We start from the raw sequence: 17,361 nt of genomic DNA, 5'->3' as shown, positions 1-17,361 counted from the left end.
GGACCGTGGGCCACCACTTGCACCCAGTTGAATAGATGCAGACATGGCTTATTAATTCAACCAAATTAGACAGGAGCAAGTCTGGTTTTGTAGTCCTCACGCAAAATGCAATGAATGTCTGTTAGGGTATAACCAGTGAACCATACTTGCCTTTTGTTTTTCAGCTGGTGTAATCAGTGGAGCCGCTCTGTGTTAATCAGTTCCACATCCTGTACCTCTTAAGAACACCAGTAGTTTTTCATACCTCCTCCTGGATGAGCGGAGGAGTTATTCTTAGAGTTGTTTTCAAATGACCTCGTCTGGTGCATATCACTTATCTCAGAGTATGCATAGCTATGCACTCCATTTGCCAGAAGCAACATGAAATTTTACAGTGCCCAGTCGTATGAAATGTTAAACAACAAACCGTCTGACCTCGAGGTGTTGTTTCAACTGCAACTGAGTCAGATTTGTTTTGCCAAATCATTTCCTCTAACTTTGAAGTTTTCTAACCAGATGGTTGGTTTTAATGTATTTCCTTTTGTTTCTGCTTTACTAATAGAGGGGTTATACCACTTAAACCTTTGCCTAACTACTTTCTTTGCTTTGATCTTGGGCAGGCACAGATGTGGCTAGTGACTCATCATCTAAAAAGGACTTCATCAAATCCTGCCTATGGCTTAGATGTGCCCAAAGTAAACAACTGTGCAGCCCAGCAGGACATTGTTTCAGAGAAAGTTTTATACCATTAAAGGAATAGTTTGACCTCGTGGTAAAGTTTCTGCCAGAGAGGTAGATCAGAAGATCAGTGCCATTCTTATCTTATACACATCTGTCCTCTGTTAAAAACTACAGCCAGCAAAATGGGGAAAAAGCTACCCTGGCTCTGTCTGAAGATAACGAAACCTGCTTTTACCAGCAGCAAAACTCACAAATGAATATGATTGTTTAATCCCTGCAAAAGCAAGTGTGAAAAATGTCAGTTAATGCGCTGGGTTATAGCTAAACTAGTCCTTGCCTAGCAGCAGACTTATCATTTTTACCCTTCAGTTTGGATAGATAAAACTCTGGAATCATAAAATAAAAACAAATGCAACAACTGCGGACAGACTATGCTAGCATTTTCCTCCTGTTATAAGTCTTTGTGCTAAGCTAAGCTAACGAACTGCTGGCTGTAGCCTTATATTTAAGTCTTCCGATCTAACTTTCTTCCAGAAAGCAAATTAGCAATTTCCCAAAATGTCAAACTGTTTCTTCAAATAATACACCGAGGCGAGTAGCTAGTTGCAGCAAAATCTACTGTGTACATTTGTCCAGTTTGTAAGGCCGCCTCTTCCCCAGCTTTAACTCCTCTACAGGCTCTCCCACCCTGCCGTATTGTCATCTTGATGTTCTGATTGCTCCAACGGGTTCATATCCACCAAGCAGTCAAGTCCTGTTTCATTTTTTAACCTTCAGCAGAGAAAAAAAAAAAAAGAAAAGAAAGAATTGATATTCCAGTACTGCACTTCAATTTCACAACATGGATTATCCCTGAAGGAACGCTGGCAATCTAAGGGAGCCCAGGACATAAAGGCAGCCACTACAGAGCTCCTTCACTATCCACACCCAGAATATACAGTTGTGTATCATTTATAGACATGTAGTGTTAGAGGCTGCAACGAAAAGGGCTTGTTTCAGTTAGAGTGATGCTGGGATGTATTATATGGGAAATTAAAGGACAGATATTTGAGGATTCTAATCACTGACATTGACTGACTGAGCAGTAATTGGAATGGCTATTGTGTGAGAAGCAGTTTTTTTTTTTAATCATTTATTTGCCATATGGCCCAGCAAGGATGGGTGAAATAATTGCTCAAAACAGTATCTCATTTGCACATTTTAGCTTGCTGACAAATGGATAAAAATAGTAATGCAAAGGAATTTAAATATGCAGAAAATTATTTGCAAAGCTAATTAAGTTGGACGGGAATGACAGTGGTTTCATCTGCCAGTTTATGCGAATGTCTTTGACATACAAAATGCACGTATTAAAAATTTAAAAAAAGCAAACACCTCAGGAATACAAAACGATAAATAGATAATAAATGTGCTATCATTTGTTGGCTAGCATTGCGGTCTTTGCTGTCTATTCTGAACTGAAATCTGGCTCTCATGTGCACATTTCATTCCAGTGACTCCATATCTTTTCCCATTAGATACTGCAATATGTGCCGGGCAGATTATTGTTTTAGTTTTTATTCGAAATATTAACTCCAAATACGAGGAGGAACTCAACTTATAACCCCTGAGTACTCCCAAGATGTTCTCTTTGGAAAATGGCTGCAGATTGCTGTTCTTACAAGCACCCCAGGGCCCCTTTTATTGACTGTGAAACAATGCTTTCACCAACACCCCCTCACCATCGCAGATTTACAAGACAGCCATCCTCAGCTCCTCAGAGTGTGTGTGTGTGTGTGTGTGTGTGTGTGAGGATGTCTGAGCAAGTGTCACAGAGCTACCCAGCCTCCATGGGGGGACTGTCAGTAAACATGCAGAATACAGACTAGAATCCGATGCAAACCAGCATCTTAAGTTATTCTGCTCCTGACCTTTGGTGGACTTTGGGAAGATGGATGCTACCCAGGCTATCGATAGAAATTTCTGGCCTGCAGCAGCAAGAGCATATTTCTTATGGTTTCCCAGTCCCTGCATGCTACCTTTGAATGAATAAGTAAGCAGGCTGGATGACAGAAAGCGCACACACTGTGCACATGCAGCCTTTAATGTATTTGTGTATAGGCTTAGTTACTTGTGTGGAATCGATCAATTTAAATTCTACTCTGTTGCCCTCTACGTGTAATATTAGATCAGTTTGTTTGGATTGCTTCATCCACAGAGAGTGAACGGGGGCCTGCTCTTGAGTCCCAGGTTTTTGCGATCACACCAACATGCAGCCTTGATCTACAGCTCCCTGTGTTCTCACTGACTGCCGGCAGATATCTCTCGAATGGCTTACCCTCTGTTTCAGCAGATATTGTTCTACCTCTCTCCGCGATACGATGATTTATCAGCTCTCATTTATCAGGCCCCATCCTGCCATTATTCTCAGTCCACACACAGCCGTGACACCGTGGTCACAGAATTGGTGGTGGAGCGAGGGGGGGCAAGGGAGGCAAGGGAAGGGGGAGGTGGGACAGTCGGGGTGCACTGAGACAAAAATGATGAACGCTGTTTCTTTCATAAGATGCATATCGGCTGAGCATGAGATTTTCAGCTTGTATATGGACGTTCAATGTCACTTTCTGCTGCCTGCGAGCGCACGGAAGGCATTTCTCATCTCGCTGTGGTTTCTCTTGCATGAATGGTTGATGTGCTCCACAAAAGACATGTAATCATAAAGCATGCACACACATTTACAGACACCCAGGCTTTCTTTTTCTCTTTCTCTATTTCTATCTACCTCTGTCTCCCTCTCTCTCTCTCATACACACACACACACACACATTGCAGTTAACCTTTTTTATCGCAACCTGAAAATGACTGAAAAACAAAAAACAAAAAAACAATTACATTAAGCAACTACGCACTCCAGAGGAATACTTTCTGATTTTTTTAAAGTCTCTTGTGAAATTAAATATGTAAAAATGGGGTGAGGAAAAAAGACAAGAAAAAAAAGGAGGAAACAAAGACTCCTTTGAGAGCATTTATATTTATTCATGCTTTTAAACACTTGACATTCCATCACCCTCTTGTCATTAAGGCTTTATTTCCCTTGGCCGCATCCACACAACAACCGGATAATTTCTTCCAATGAGAACAAATATGTTACTGTGGTCTTGCTGCTGAATAGTGAGAGACTTCCACCATCAGTGGCTAATAAATGTACTGAGGGCTAGACGGCCCCGAGATCAATGTGCTGCTGATTGTACAATGGGGTCATTATATTATTGTCTATATGGAGCAGAAAAGAGGCCACTGGGTAGGCCAGTCTTTCCTGTCTACTGATTCCATTGTAGCCACCCATTCGTATAGATAGCCGAGGGGAAGAGTGACAAGAGTGACGAGCCATCAGCCAGGCAGGAACAAAACTCCAGAGTCACAGTCAGTCTAAAGAACATCAGCTTTCATTCACATGTCAAAGAATGCTAGATGTGATATGGGAGCGCACATCAATTCAAGTATGTTTTAATCAGCCCATTATTTTTTTGACATCTGTAAAATGTCAGTTATTACACGAATTACAGCTCATTACTGTAACACAGCAATGAATTAGTGACTGAAAATCATTAGTCAGCTTTGACATGTATGTCAAACCATCCGCTGTGATTGGCTAAGTAGTGATAAACACAGCGATTAAAAGCACCCTTTAATCCTTTTTATAGTTTAAATTCAATTGGCAGAATTTCCATCATATAGCAAATAGTTCTAACTGGTATTTCATGCTAATATAACGTTGCCCCATCTACACTTAAAAGGTGTAACACAGATTTACACGGAGACTGGATGATGTTAAATGAGTTTTCACCCTACGCTGACTAATCTCTCTTCAGGCCATCGTTTTTACAAATGCCTCCTTCTCTTGATTTGACCCTTTACCCTCATTTCTAAGTGGAGAGGAGCTTCAAAAGCAGGGTGGCTTATAGTGGGAACGTCTTCGATGTCTCTGTCACAGAAAGTTTTTACAAGCTGTGTCCTTTAGAAGTCCAAAGTCCAAGCACGGATTTTACTCAGGGGAGATTTCAGAAGTGTCACATTGGGCCTTATTGCTAACCTGCAGTCCTTGGCTCATTTGCATGTCTCTTGTGGATTGAAGAGATAAAAAAAAAAAAAAAATCCAGTTATTGCTGCACAAGATGAAATCTTCTGAAAGGTTGATTTATATTGGTACGCAACCCACACATTATAGAACTAAATGTCTTTTTATGTTGCGTCCATGAAATACCTTTCTATTTTATTACAGCTATAATAACACCCTAACAATGACTACACAGAATGGAGTATGAGAATAGAAATAACTGTAGCTGCTCTACAGTTCTCAATATTTCAAAATAGTTCTTGGTATCTAGCTCCAAAATATATATAAATTTCTTTTTCCTTTCTTTTGCTTCCTGTTTGTCCACAAAAACAAGTATTTTTAGCTCAAAAAAAAAGTACAGAACTGACTAGTAGCACAAAGAAGGATCCTTAACCAAAGCAGTGAGAGGACTGCCTCACTCGACTTGTTTATAGCACAGAAAAATTGTATTATGGGCAAACAAATACACAGACAGGCCAGATGCTACCCAATCCCACAGTGCAGGGGTAGGTGTTCAGTATGACGCAGTGGCTGAAATTATTACAACACTGGAAAATTCAGGATTTCACAACATTTAGCCATTTTATTGTAATGATCAACATTTACATTCTCTTAGGTTTTCTATATTTAAGGTAACCAGTATATATTCTTTATCATATTATACTTGTACAGTGTCTGTTCATTCTTCACATTTCTAAGGGCAAACTGCTGCCAGCTCAGTTCTGGTTGTATCTTAAAGCCGCTACACACACACACAGGCTTTAAGAAACAACGTTCAGGTGGTTTGTTTTCTCCTGCAGTATAGAGACTATTTCCTGTGTAAAAGAAAAGCAGTGTGACCAAAAGACAGATGAAGACAGCAGTGCCAATGCTAAGAGCCCCATAAACTCTTCAGTTTATAAACAAGCAGAAATGTATGCCTGCCAAGATGGATAAATCATCCTCATGGCTTTAAAGCCCCAGACACAGAACTCGGAACTCCAAAACCACTTTATTATCAGTATGTTGAACATTCTGGAAGTTGTTTTGGTCAGGCACCCAAACAATAACAATACCCAAGACAAAGAAACAACAACAGTGCCTGCATGCCTTTCCATATTGCTGTTTGAATATTGTGGTTTCTGGCAGCAGTATACAGTGCAAGCAACAGCTAAGAAGTACAAATATGCAGTGAATACATACAGACAATGCTGTACAATGTTCAGTATATACAGTGGGTATGGAAAGTATTCAGACCCCCTTAAATTTTTCACTCTGTGTTATATTGCAGCCATTTGCTAAAATCATTTAAGTTCATTTTTTTCCCTCATTAATGTACACACAGCACCCCATATTGACAGAGATACACGAAATTGTTGAAATTTTTGCAGATTTATTAAAAAAGAAAAACTGAAATATCACACGGCCATAAGTATTCAGACCCTTTTCTGTGACCCTCATATATTTAACTCGGGTGCTGTCCATTTCTTCTGATCATCCTTGAGATGGTTCTACACCTTCATTGGAGTCCAGCTGTGTTTGATTACACTGATTGGACTTGATTAGGAAGGCCACACACCTGTCTATATAAGACCTTACAGCTCACAGTGCATGTCAGAGCAAATGAGAACCATGAGGTCAAAGGAACTGCCTGAAGAGCTCAGAGACAGAATTGTGGCAAGGCACAGATCTGGCCAAGGTTACAAAAAAATTTCTGCTGCACTTCAAATTTCTGCTGCACCACAATCCTTAAATGGAAGACTTTTGGGATGACCAGAACCCTTCCTAGAGCTGGCCATCCAGCCAAACTGAGCCGGCCAAACTCTACTAAATACTGAGCAAAGGGTCTGAATACTTATGGCCGTGTGATAGTTCAGTTTTTCTCTTTAAAGAAATCTGCAAAAATTTCAACAATTTTGTGTATTTCTGTCAATATGGGGTGCTGTGTGTACATTAATGAGGAAAAAAAACGAACTTAGATGATTTTAGCAAATGGCTGCAATATAACAAAGAGTGAAAAATTTAAGGGGGTCTGAATACTTTCTGTACCCACTGTAGTATATGAACAGAGTCAGGTGCCAAAACATTAAAGGCTCGGTTAAACAGGGTTCAATAAACAAATGGAACTATTTATTCATCTGCTAATTAATTTAATTCCTTGCCTCAGAAATTTGTGACATCATTTACATGATGTTATAAGACCTCATGAATCCCTTTACATCCACAGTTCCTTGTTCAATTAGAGACGCAACACTGTAACAATAACACAAATTCATTCTAATTAAGTGTAAAACATGGCAGGAATGATGCCCAACATAAATACAGGACATGGCAATTTCAGCTCATTATCCCCATCTATCGACACCGCAGCCGGGCCTCTCATCGTAAATGCAACTCTGTGTGCGTGTTTATTGATTTCCCTCATTTCAATATGGGCCACAGATTGCAGCATTGCAGCTGAAAGTGTCTGTACATGTTGTTGTGCGTGTGCATGAAGCTCCACAGCCTGATGCGTTTTGGCTTCAGACATGCTTTACAACCTCTGTGAAAAAAACAAAAAGAAAACATCAATAACAAGGTATCCAAGGACTGAGACATCAATTGCATATGAGGCCGAGATCAATAATTAATTTAATATAACACACCACAGTTTGAGATCTGTTACTGCCCATTAGTGTTCTAAATAGGAACCATAGAGATGTCATTAAGACACATTAGTCATGAAATTACTATGCAAAGCCAATAATTCCATGGTTATAGTGGGCTAGGAGAGAGTCATAAAAATTCACATGCAAAATAACCCTTAAAAGATTTCTTACAAAATTATCATGTGGTAAAGTCGAGCTGAATAAAAAGATTGTGAAATGTGAAGTCAGAAGCAGAGGATATTGCAGCCCTGTTAAAGAACAGCACTGCTAAAGAACAGCACTGCACAATAATGTGGTAGCATGACCTTGTTATCCCGACATCTCGATGTGAGCTCCAACACCATTAATGGCATGATATTGTGATCAATCACACCTTATAATAAGAAGGAGGTGAAGCTTGTCTCAGTCCTTCACCCAATTCCCTTTTTTACCTGCTCTGTTCTCTCTGTCTGCTTTCTGACACATTCAGCTGGTTTCATAGTTTTATTGTACTGCGTTGGGTTTTTAGCAATGAGTCGATATTTCTTACCCCATGGAGGTGCTGCTGTCATTTTGAGACTTAGAGCAACCTGTCATAGTGTAACTTTTCAGTCCTACTGTAGCTTCCACAGGCAGGACACTTAGATTTTGTACTAATGAGAGCTTGGAAGGAAAGTTATCCTTTTAACCTACCTGTACAGTGAAGTGTAAGTGTGTATTGTGTTCAGCTGTAGGACAAAAATCTAAAATCTAAAATTCATATATCAGGTAGCCTGTCATGACTAGACCCTAAGGGGGCTGTTTTCTGAGCCCTTTTTATGTTATGATCTCTTTTGTGGACATTTGGACCTTTTCAGATTCGGTTTGTTAAGTTTTGTTTATAGTTCCTGTTTTATTTTGAAATCATTGCCCTTGTGTATCTTCTCTTGTTCTACTTCCTGTCTTTGTCTTGTTTCCCTCCATTTGTGATTGTCTGCCCCACCCTAATTGGTTTCACCTGTTGCCCCTTGCCTTGTGAGTTTAAGTCTCGTTGTTTCCCTGTGTTCTTGTCAGTTCATTCTTGTCTCTCGTCTCATGTCTTGTCTTTTGTGCAGTGATCAAGTCATTGTGTTTCAAGTCAGGCTGTGTATCATTTGTTCCTTTGTTTCTTGCTTGGATTTGGTTTCTCTGGTTGTCTTTTTCCTCTCTAAGAGTGATTTTGAGTTCACGTTTTGTATTTTGTTTTTTTTTTGTGCCTTTTTCCCCTTAATGGGTGGTCCTTGTTTGAAACTTTGTTAGAATAAACAGTATTATTTTTGAATTCGTCTGTGGGGTCGTGCATTTGGGTCCCAGTCCTTTCCCTAGTTGTGACAGTAGCCTATTGGGAGAATAACTAATTAACTTAATTCATAAGTTCAGCAGACAAAAGTGTATATCAGGTATATTTATATTTTACAGAAGAAGAGAGACAGAAAAAGGATTATTCCTATAATCATATAATCTGACAAAATATCCACCAGCTCTAAAATGAGCCATTGTACAACACCACGGATAATCTTATCTCCAACTGAATGCACAAAGTGAAATTCCTTTAAGTGCACTGTAAGAATTCCATTTAATAAAGCACATTGTATGCGTGAGTGATCCTGAAATCATTGCCAAACAACATCCAACAAGTAGCTATGAATATTTCTCTTTCTTTCTTTATTTGGTTACCTGCTTGTTTGCATGTGTATTTAATATTTTGTGGAGCCTCTGTTTTCTGTCCTGGCACACGGAGAAGCTGGACCTGAACGGAATGCTAATCCCCGCAGCTGATGAGCACGTTCGGAGGAGCACTAAATAAGACACGGGTGGATCACTGGCCATCTATCATCATTGCTGGACTATTGGGCGCAACCTTATCAAGGACGACATTCATGTTTACACATTGGAAATTACCTCAGATGAATATCTGATATGGCTTTCTCTGGTGCATTACTCCATACGCTTCACTGATAATAAAGTGTTGCTGCTATAGATTACATCAGAGCACAGTTTCTTAAACATGTGACACAATGTCATGAGGAGAAAAGAGCATAGTGCATCATTTAAAATGATTTTAGTTATGACTGCATGTGAAAGCATACAAGATTTACTCAGTAAGATGGACTGTGCCAGGGACTTTGGCTGGAGCGTTAACTATCAGATGCATGCTGAGCTGAGATTCTTCTCAAAAAACATGCTTTTATATAGACTTTTTACATGCACCTTTTTCTTGCATGTGAGGGCTCTGCTTTGCTTAAAAATCTGAAAATTAGTTTGTTATTATTATTATTGTTGCCCCATTGTTGCTGTGATGTTTGAAAAGATCTGTAAATCTACTGATTGCGGTTTAGCTGGCTACAGTGCAATGCAAAGTAAGTTAGCTATAACTTTTCAGGGCTACAGCCCCCACTGTCCAGCTCAGGTGTTGCCCAGAGATTGTGTGTCTTCCACGTTAGTGTTGAAGTATCGCCATATGGTTTTCAATTGACCATATGGAGACACCCACACACTTTCAATGGAATGAAGTCTATCATGACAGGTCACTTATGTTGTTGATGCTAATGATGGCATACCATCAGGAACAAAGGGATCGTTTCAGCATATTTTAGACTGCCTTCAATTATGACTGTATAATAAGAATATGGCAGCAGCATTTAGTTGTTTGAATGGTTCAGGAAAACTTTAGTGTCCCTGTTGCTCTAGCTACAAAAGCTAACTGGCTAAATTTGGAACCAGTTGTTGAGCTTGCTGACTAAAAAGTAGACACCCCTGTCATCAAAAGCAAAATTATTGAATAAAAAAGCTACATTATGAGAAGTGACATTGTGAAATAAATTGTTTCTTGAACTGAAAAACTCACTCAAATTAATCAATTAAGTAAAAACGAACCCAAATGAAAATGATAAAATAACACTTTGTGATACAGAATTGACAGAAATGATAAGTGATTACTGAAATAATATCACAAGTTATTGGTTCATTTATACATTTTATGCAATTCAAACATTTATTTATTTCATATTAATTTCTTTATTTAGTGTTGAACACTTTGTTTGGGGCTCCATAAGAAGCATCAAGCATGACTGGACATGAAGCACCGGATACAGTCTATTTATCTAAATGGTGTAATTGATGTGAGAATATGACTGGCTACATTCTGCCTGTAACCCTGTAGTGTTTGGCAGGAAAAAGCCATTGTCTTCCAAGCACTTGACTTGAATCTTCCTCTGAGGTTTGATCATCCACCATATGAAGGAATGAGGCAGACTGGGGGGCCTTAAGCTGAGGCGGTTTTCTCTTTCTGCCAATACCAACACTCTGCATCTCTCAGCACCCAGGGACAGTATTAAGGTGAACATGTTTCTTTTGTGTTTCAGACACTGTGAGGGCTGGCAGGATTTGGAGGGACTGACTGGCAAAGAGAGGGGAACCTTTGGATGTGTGTGGGTAGGATACAGTGGGAAAACCAATAGGAGCTCCTTTTTCTTGAGAGGACACCCACAGACTCCAGTGGGAGATATTCTGACTGAGCTGCCTACAAAGCTGGAGGTGGAGAGAAGAAAAAAAAACAGCAAAGGAAAAAAAAATGTAAATTATTTGCCCAATCTACAGAGGACAAACTGTGGGATACTGGGTGTTAAAGAATCTGCTTATACCCTGCTTAGCGTTCTCAAAATAACCCAATTTAGATGATATTATACAGCATGAGGGAATTAGCTGTTCCCAGGGCCCTGCGGGCAAATTAGTGGGACACTTGTACCTGAATGGCAATGCTTGGAGGGATACAGCTCAGCATTTAGAGCACAGGGAAACGCATTAAACAAGTTAACAATTTGTGACATTGGTATAACTGCCAGTTTTTATACTTTGACGCAGCTTTCTTTATAACAAATGAAAAAAAGCCCTTTTTTTTGTCTGATTCATGAATATATTTCCTCGTTCTACTAATTATAAATTGCTCCTGGGTATGATATAATGCTCAAAATGTTTTATAATTTAATGCAGTGATAATTAGCAGCAATCATGGCACAATGTAATAAATATATAAACATTCCCAGGATTTAATATTGTAGATGCTTTAAACAATCATGTTGTGCTGTTAACACCTTGTTTATAGCCACAGAGAAAGACAACATAAACTATAAGGTTTATTATTTCCCGTACAAAAACAAAATATATACCTACTTTTCTGGTAGGATGTGTTAGAAAAGAGGGTCTCTCCTGCTTTATGAGGGCATTAATATTGCAGGTCTCTCTAAACCCGTATGTTTTTCTACAGGTGAGCAGAGAGGTGAAGAAGTCACTGACCCATTTCAGTAATGAGGAACGGTGAGATCCAACCAATAGCAAGCAAGGAAGGGGTTTGACCATCCCCCGTGCACAGTCTATATTTTATTCATATGGATATTAACACTGTGCTGGGGTGGAGATAAAGACAGTGATTAATATCAATATCTTGAAAAAGGAAGTGTCTCTAAAATGGTTGGCCAATTTGTGCTCTTCAGAAACACGTTTATAGAAAAGACAAAAAGCCGGGTGATTAGTTAGGGCTCATTGGTCTCGGAACTTGGAAACAAATTAGTTATGCTTTATACACCCTGTCCCCTTGTAAGCCCCCAACCCCACCACATACACACACCTTTCCATCCCACCCAAGAAGTGGTACCAGCGATTAGAGTGTCATTAGTTGAGCACAGGGGAGTTTCAGCTCTGGACTGCACCAGATTTATGATGGCGGGAGCCCACGCACCAGTGACCCTCTTCAAGCTGGCCCTTTGTAAGGTTCCACCATAGATACAGTTAATGGATGCACACAATGAGCCTCAATGGCCCTGCAGTGATGGATCTGGGGCATTGTGAAAAGCTCTACAGACAAACCAGGTATTGCAGATGCCTGTCACCCAAACTTAGAAGTGGGAGGAGTGGGAACAAAGCGCACACTGCAGAAATGTTGCTGGGAACATTTCGAGAAATATAATTGGGAAAGAGTACAGTATTCCTAAGCAGCATTTTAATTGTACATAGAGGGACCAGATTGGATTAAAATCTTGCCAAGGAACTGACCCAGAAGTGTCCATTGAATATGAACTTATATGCATACATGTAAAGACTGGTACACAGAATACACACACAGACACACACACACACACACACACACACACACACACACATTTTGAACAAGGGTGCATAATGTAGATTCAAGATACAGTACACTATTCTCAGTTACATTTAGACTTTGTCAGTGAGTGAAATACAGAAACAAACAGAAACAAAATGATTAATCTTTAAGTCATAGACACAATGCTGTTGTAGGATTAAATGTTTTATGAATTTTATGAATATGAATCATAATCAGGCTCATGTCATGATGTGATTTCTTAATTTGTGATGTTATTCATTGATTGATTTCAAGCTGGTGACTCCCTTCTTCAAAAAGCAGATAAGGTTTGTCCAAAAAGTTGCTAGATTTGTGCTTTTGTGGGCAAAAAGGGTCACTAAAAGGGTCTGAAAAGTCAGTAAATTTAGCAGCAAATGTGCTAAGTTGCCAGCACTGCCTCTAAACAAACCCCCATTTCCAATGATGTATTAGAAATTGTTTGTGCCAATTCATTTTGAAAGAGCAGTGGCCAATGGGGAAACATTTAGTGCCAATAAGAGAAATGATCAGAATTACTTGCTGTCTCGTGTCAATGCGGTTACAGAGCTGTTAATCAATTTTGGAGTAACAGCAAGCATCCATTGCTGTGTTTTTTATTTATTTTTCATTTGATTCAATATTGTTTTGCCTATAACATAACCATATAAGTCCAAACCCCAAATCAATGTGAGAGAAAAATATAGCACCAAAACATACTGTGGCTTGTGTAATGATCAGAAGAGCCTCGAGCTACAGTATTATGAGCAAGAAAGATGTCATCAGATAGTAGGATTGAAATCAGTGAGCATTATTTACAGCTTTACAGCACTATTTGGCTGACTCTAAATCACACCCACCTCACTACCTCCATTTAATTCTGCCACCCCATTACTCGTTTTTACTTGCCCTGTCCCCAGTCAGCTTCTCATCCCAATGGGCAGCCATTAAGCCTAATACAGGAGTCGTCTGCTGAACTTTGCCTCCACTCAGAGTCTAATGACAGTGCTTGGTGGGTATGGATATCACATGTCTTTCTCCCTCTACAGGGATGCAGCTCCTACCGGCAATGCTCTCTGCAGGGAAGAGATGTGGTAATTATGTGCAAGTAGGCAGATCGTGAACATGATACAGAATGGAGGTTGTTACCTTGTCAGTTTGATTACAATGTATGGTGATGACCGGACCTCACACTCCGACATGTGTTTTGTTGTTATTGTTGCTGCCTGTTGTCACACCTCAGGTAATACTATGATAACTGAAGAAGCAAAGGCTTCTCTTTAATTATGTGCAGTTACAGCTATCACGTCCTGGCTTGCTGTCAGTTTACACTGTGAGTCAGTGTATAGGCTGCAAAGCTATTGCTTGACATTAATATGGTGGTTATGATTAATGGATTGTAACTGCACCCCAATTCCATCCCCCGAACTGCAGTGTCAGAGAAACTTTGTGTTGAGGTGATCTGTTTCACTACAGTGCCCTCCCCCTGCCCCTCTCCAATCATTGTACACAGTGTTCTCTTCCACTCAGCAGCTTTGATCATGCTGAGATTGTTTGCTCAAGCCTGTCACTGCTCTCTTTTTTTTCCTTCCAATCATTCTCAACGCCAACAGTGTTGTCCCGAACTCTGGTGACATGGAGAAAAAGGAAATCAACAATGGGCCTCATTTGCCAAACAAGAGACACAGAAATGTGTACTGAGAGCCCTGCTAATAATGTGCAATCAAAAATAATTAAACTGCCAGTTAGACTGTGGCTAATCTTTACAAACATTTGGCAAGATGTTTTTGTGCTATGAATCTGTTTTGGCTTTGGATTCTGATGCCCGTCAAGGAACTGAACAAATGTTTGTCTTCCAAAACATTATGTAAACATAGATAAACTGGGTGCTGTAAAACAGTCTGAGTATCATTACATTACCTTGGGTATTACATTATTTATCATTTTTTGTTTCTGATCATTTAAAGCATGAGCTGTGAGACTTTCCAGAGAAACAATTTTAGCATGAATCAAATTTTGTCTTATCTGCTCTACATTTATTACATTTAGGGATGACAGGCTAAAGCAAAGAAATACTTCAAAAACTATATCCACATTTTCCAAACTGTAACTGCTCTCATATGCATGAGCAATGATAAGTGTATTTTTTAATTAGGTTAAGTAAACACCGGCAGCAATCAGCTCCTTCCTAGAAGCGTTTTCCAAATGTGCCAGTCCAAGACCGGATCAAGACACACTTTCTCTTTTGAGATTGCTCTTGTTTTTTGTCATCGAACACGAACGCTGCTGCTGCCAAGGACCTTTCCTAATCCAAGTTCATGGTCACTCTGTGCACACAGTCTGGGAAAAATACCAAAGCTTGGTACAACCGATAGTGAGATTCAAAGAGGAATGACAGACAGAAAGGTCACATTGACTCCACAGCTAATCTCCATCCTCTCCAGTCAAGTATACATAGTGACAGACAAATGAGCTCCTCTCTAATACATTAACACCATAAATAAATCCGCCATTATGCATCCCATTTCAACTCTCAGGTGCCACTGTAACCTCGTACGACAATATCTCTCCTTTGTATCCCACTGGGCAATCTCTCCATTAGCCCTGTGATTTGGAGTCTGATGAGTCTATCACAGGTGACAGTGACAAGGAGGTCCCTCATTATGTTTCATATACAACTGATATGAGCACAGCTGTGCATTTCAAAAGAATTCCTGGATGTCCTTTTTGCTGCTTTCAGTCACTTTATCATCCAGACACAATGACACCATGTGGCCAATGAATTACAAGCCAAGGCAGATAATATAAAAGTGTGTCTCATGAATTATTCTTCACATATATTTAGCCTAAAGAGGAGAAATTGTTCCATTTAACAAGGAAAATATTCCCTTCTTATCTTATGGGCCAAGGGAACTGGCTGCCAGAAACCAGAAAACAAAAATGGAATTTGTAATGTCAGAACAATTAAGTACCTGGAGCTAATGCAGATTCATAAGCTACACATGTCAACTTTAACATCTAGATGACCTTGAAATTGATGTAAGACCATTTTAAATGAGTGAAAAGCAAACCCTATTTTCCCTCCACATCACACAGCAGGTTTGCCTGCTGAAATTAAAACTACAGAGCACAGTGGATGTTCATATTTAAAAGCAGGAAATCAATCACATTTCCCCTAAATAACTGTGAGCGTGTGTGTGTGAGTTTGTGTGTCGAGTTGTGTTTGTATAACAAGAAGGATCTGGCACAGAACATATGGTTGCTCTGCCAGTCCTACTTTCACAGTTTGGTAGATGCCAGAGTAGTCAAACTGATTTCTAACACGCCATGTGTTCCAATTGTTCTCAATTTGCAGATAGTGAAACACAATGAGGAAAGTGAAAAGCAGGAAAAAAAAATATGTGGCCAGAATATTATCCTGTTCATCTATCTTTGCCTCACTCAGATTTGTTTAGCTAAGCAGCTTAAATTGCACGTAGGGAAAACGTGTCCGACAGCATGAGCTGTTTGGTACTGAGGTACTCTGACAATCCATCTCTCCCTCTCTCTCCATTTGGCTGCAGCATTGTGCTGACCTGATGCCTCTCCCTGTTGCATAGAGACCCAGTAGAGACAAACAGTAATTCTCTTCCAGTTCACTGGACCCACACTTAAATTAAACGGCTAATGTTTAAAAGAACTCAGTGGAGTTTCTGCCCTGCGGGGATCTTGAGAAACTCGTCGGCTCAACTTAACTTCTGTCAAGTCTATTGCTTTTTTTTTTGGGATTGATTTTTGTACCAGTGAGACACGGCTTCTGCCCTTTCCCCATATGACAAGTACTCCATTTTCAGTTATGTGTGTGAGACAGAGTGGTCTGTGAGCAAAGCAAAGTATAAAGCTGCACCGCGACAGAAGCGACGGGCGGCGGGCATTATGGGTGTTCTCAGGTGTGTGTGTATAAAGTATAAAGCTGCACCGCGACAGAAGCGACGGGCGGCGGGCATTGTGGGTGTTCTGAGGTGTGTGTGTATAAAGTATAAAGCTGCACCGCGACAGAAGGGACGGGCGGCGGGCATTGTGGGTGTTCTGAGGTGTGTGTGTATAAAGTATAAAGCTGCACCGCGACAGAAGGGACGGGCGGCGGGCATATTATTCTTTTATTTTCTTTATTATTCTAAAGTAATAAAATTAAATTGTTTTTATTTTATATTATTGTTATTCTCTTCTGTTGTTATGTGTGATTGTGTATATTTTTTATGTATATAGAGTATATTATATATATATAATTTCTGATAACTTTAATTTCTACCTTGTTTTGGTAGTGTTGGAGCTGGAGATTGTTATTATATAAATATTGTTACAACATGGCTGCTAAAGTTTGCCAGTGGACAATATGCTTATTTGCTTTCTTGCTGAGACCTAGATGAGAAGATTGATACCACTCATGGAGTGTATGGTGAAACTGAAAATATCAGCAGAGAGCCAGTTATCATAGATTAGCACAAAGACTAGGAACAGGGCGAAGCAGCTAGCATGGCTCGAACGCATGAGAATCTCTATAACTCACTTTTGAACACATTATATTTTCTTTATGTAGCTTGTACAAAAACTGAACTGTAAAAGCAACATGATTATTTAAGGGGTTTTGTACTAGACATATAAGCTGGGAAGCAGTAACTTCCTGGACTACTGATTTCAGTGCAACCTTAAGGTAACTGCTAGATTTTGTTACCTATGCACAGAACCAGGTTAAGTGTCCTTATTTTTAGTCTTTGTTCTAAGCTAAGTTAACCAGCTGTCGTTTCATAGTTACTGTGCAGACGTGCGTTTGCAGTCAGCAAGAAAGCAAGTGGGTGTTTTTCCTAAAATGTCTAAAG

The sequence above is a fragment of the Toxotes jaculatrix genome, chromosome 14 (genome assembly GCF_017976425.1).
Source record: "Toxotes jaculatrix isolate fToxJac2 chromosome 14, fToxJac2.pri, whole genome shotgun sequence".
Taxonomy (NCBI): Eukaryota; Metazoa; Chordata; class Actinopteri; family Toxotidae; genus Toxotes; species Toxotes jaculatrix.
This window is presented reverse-complemented; position numbering follows the sequence as displayed.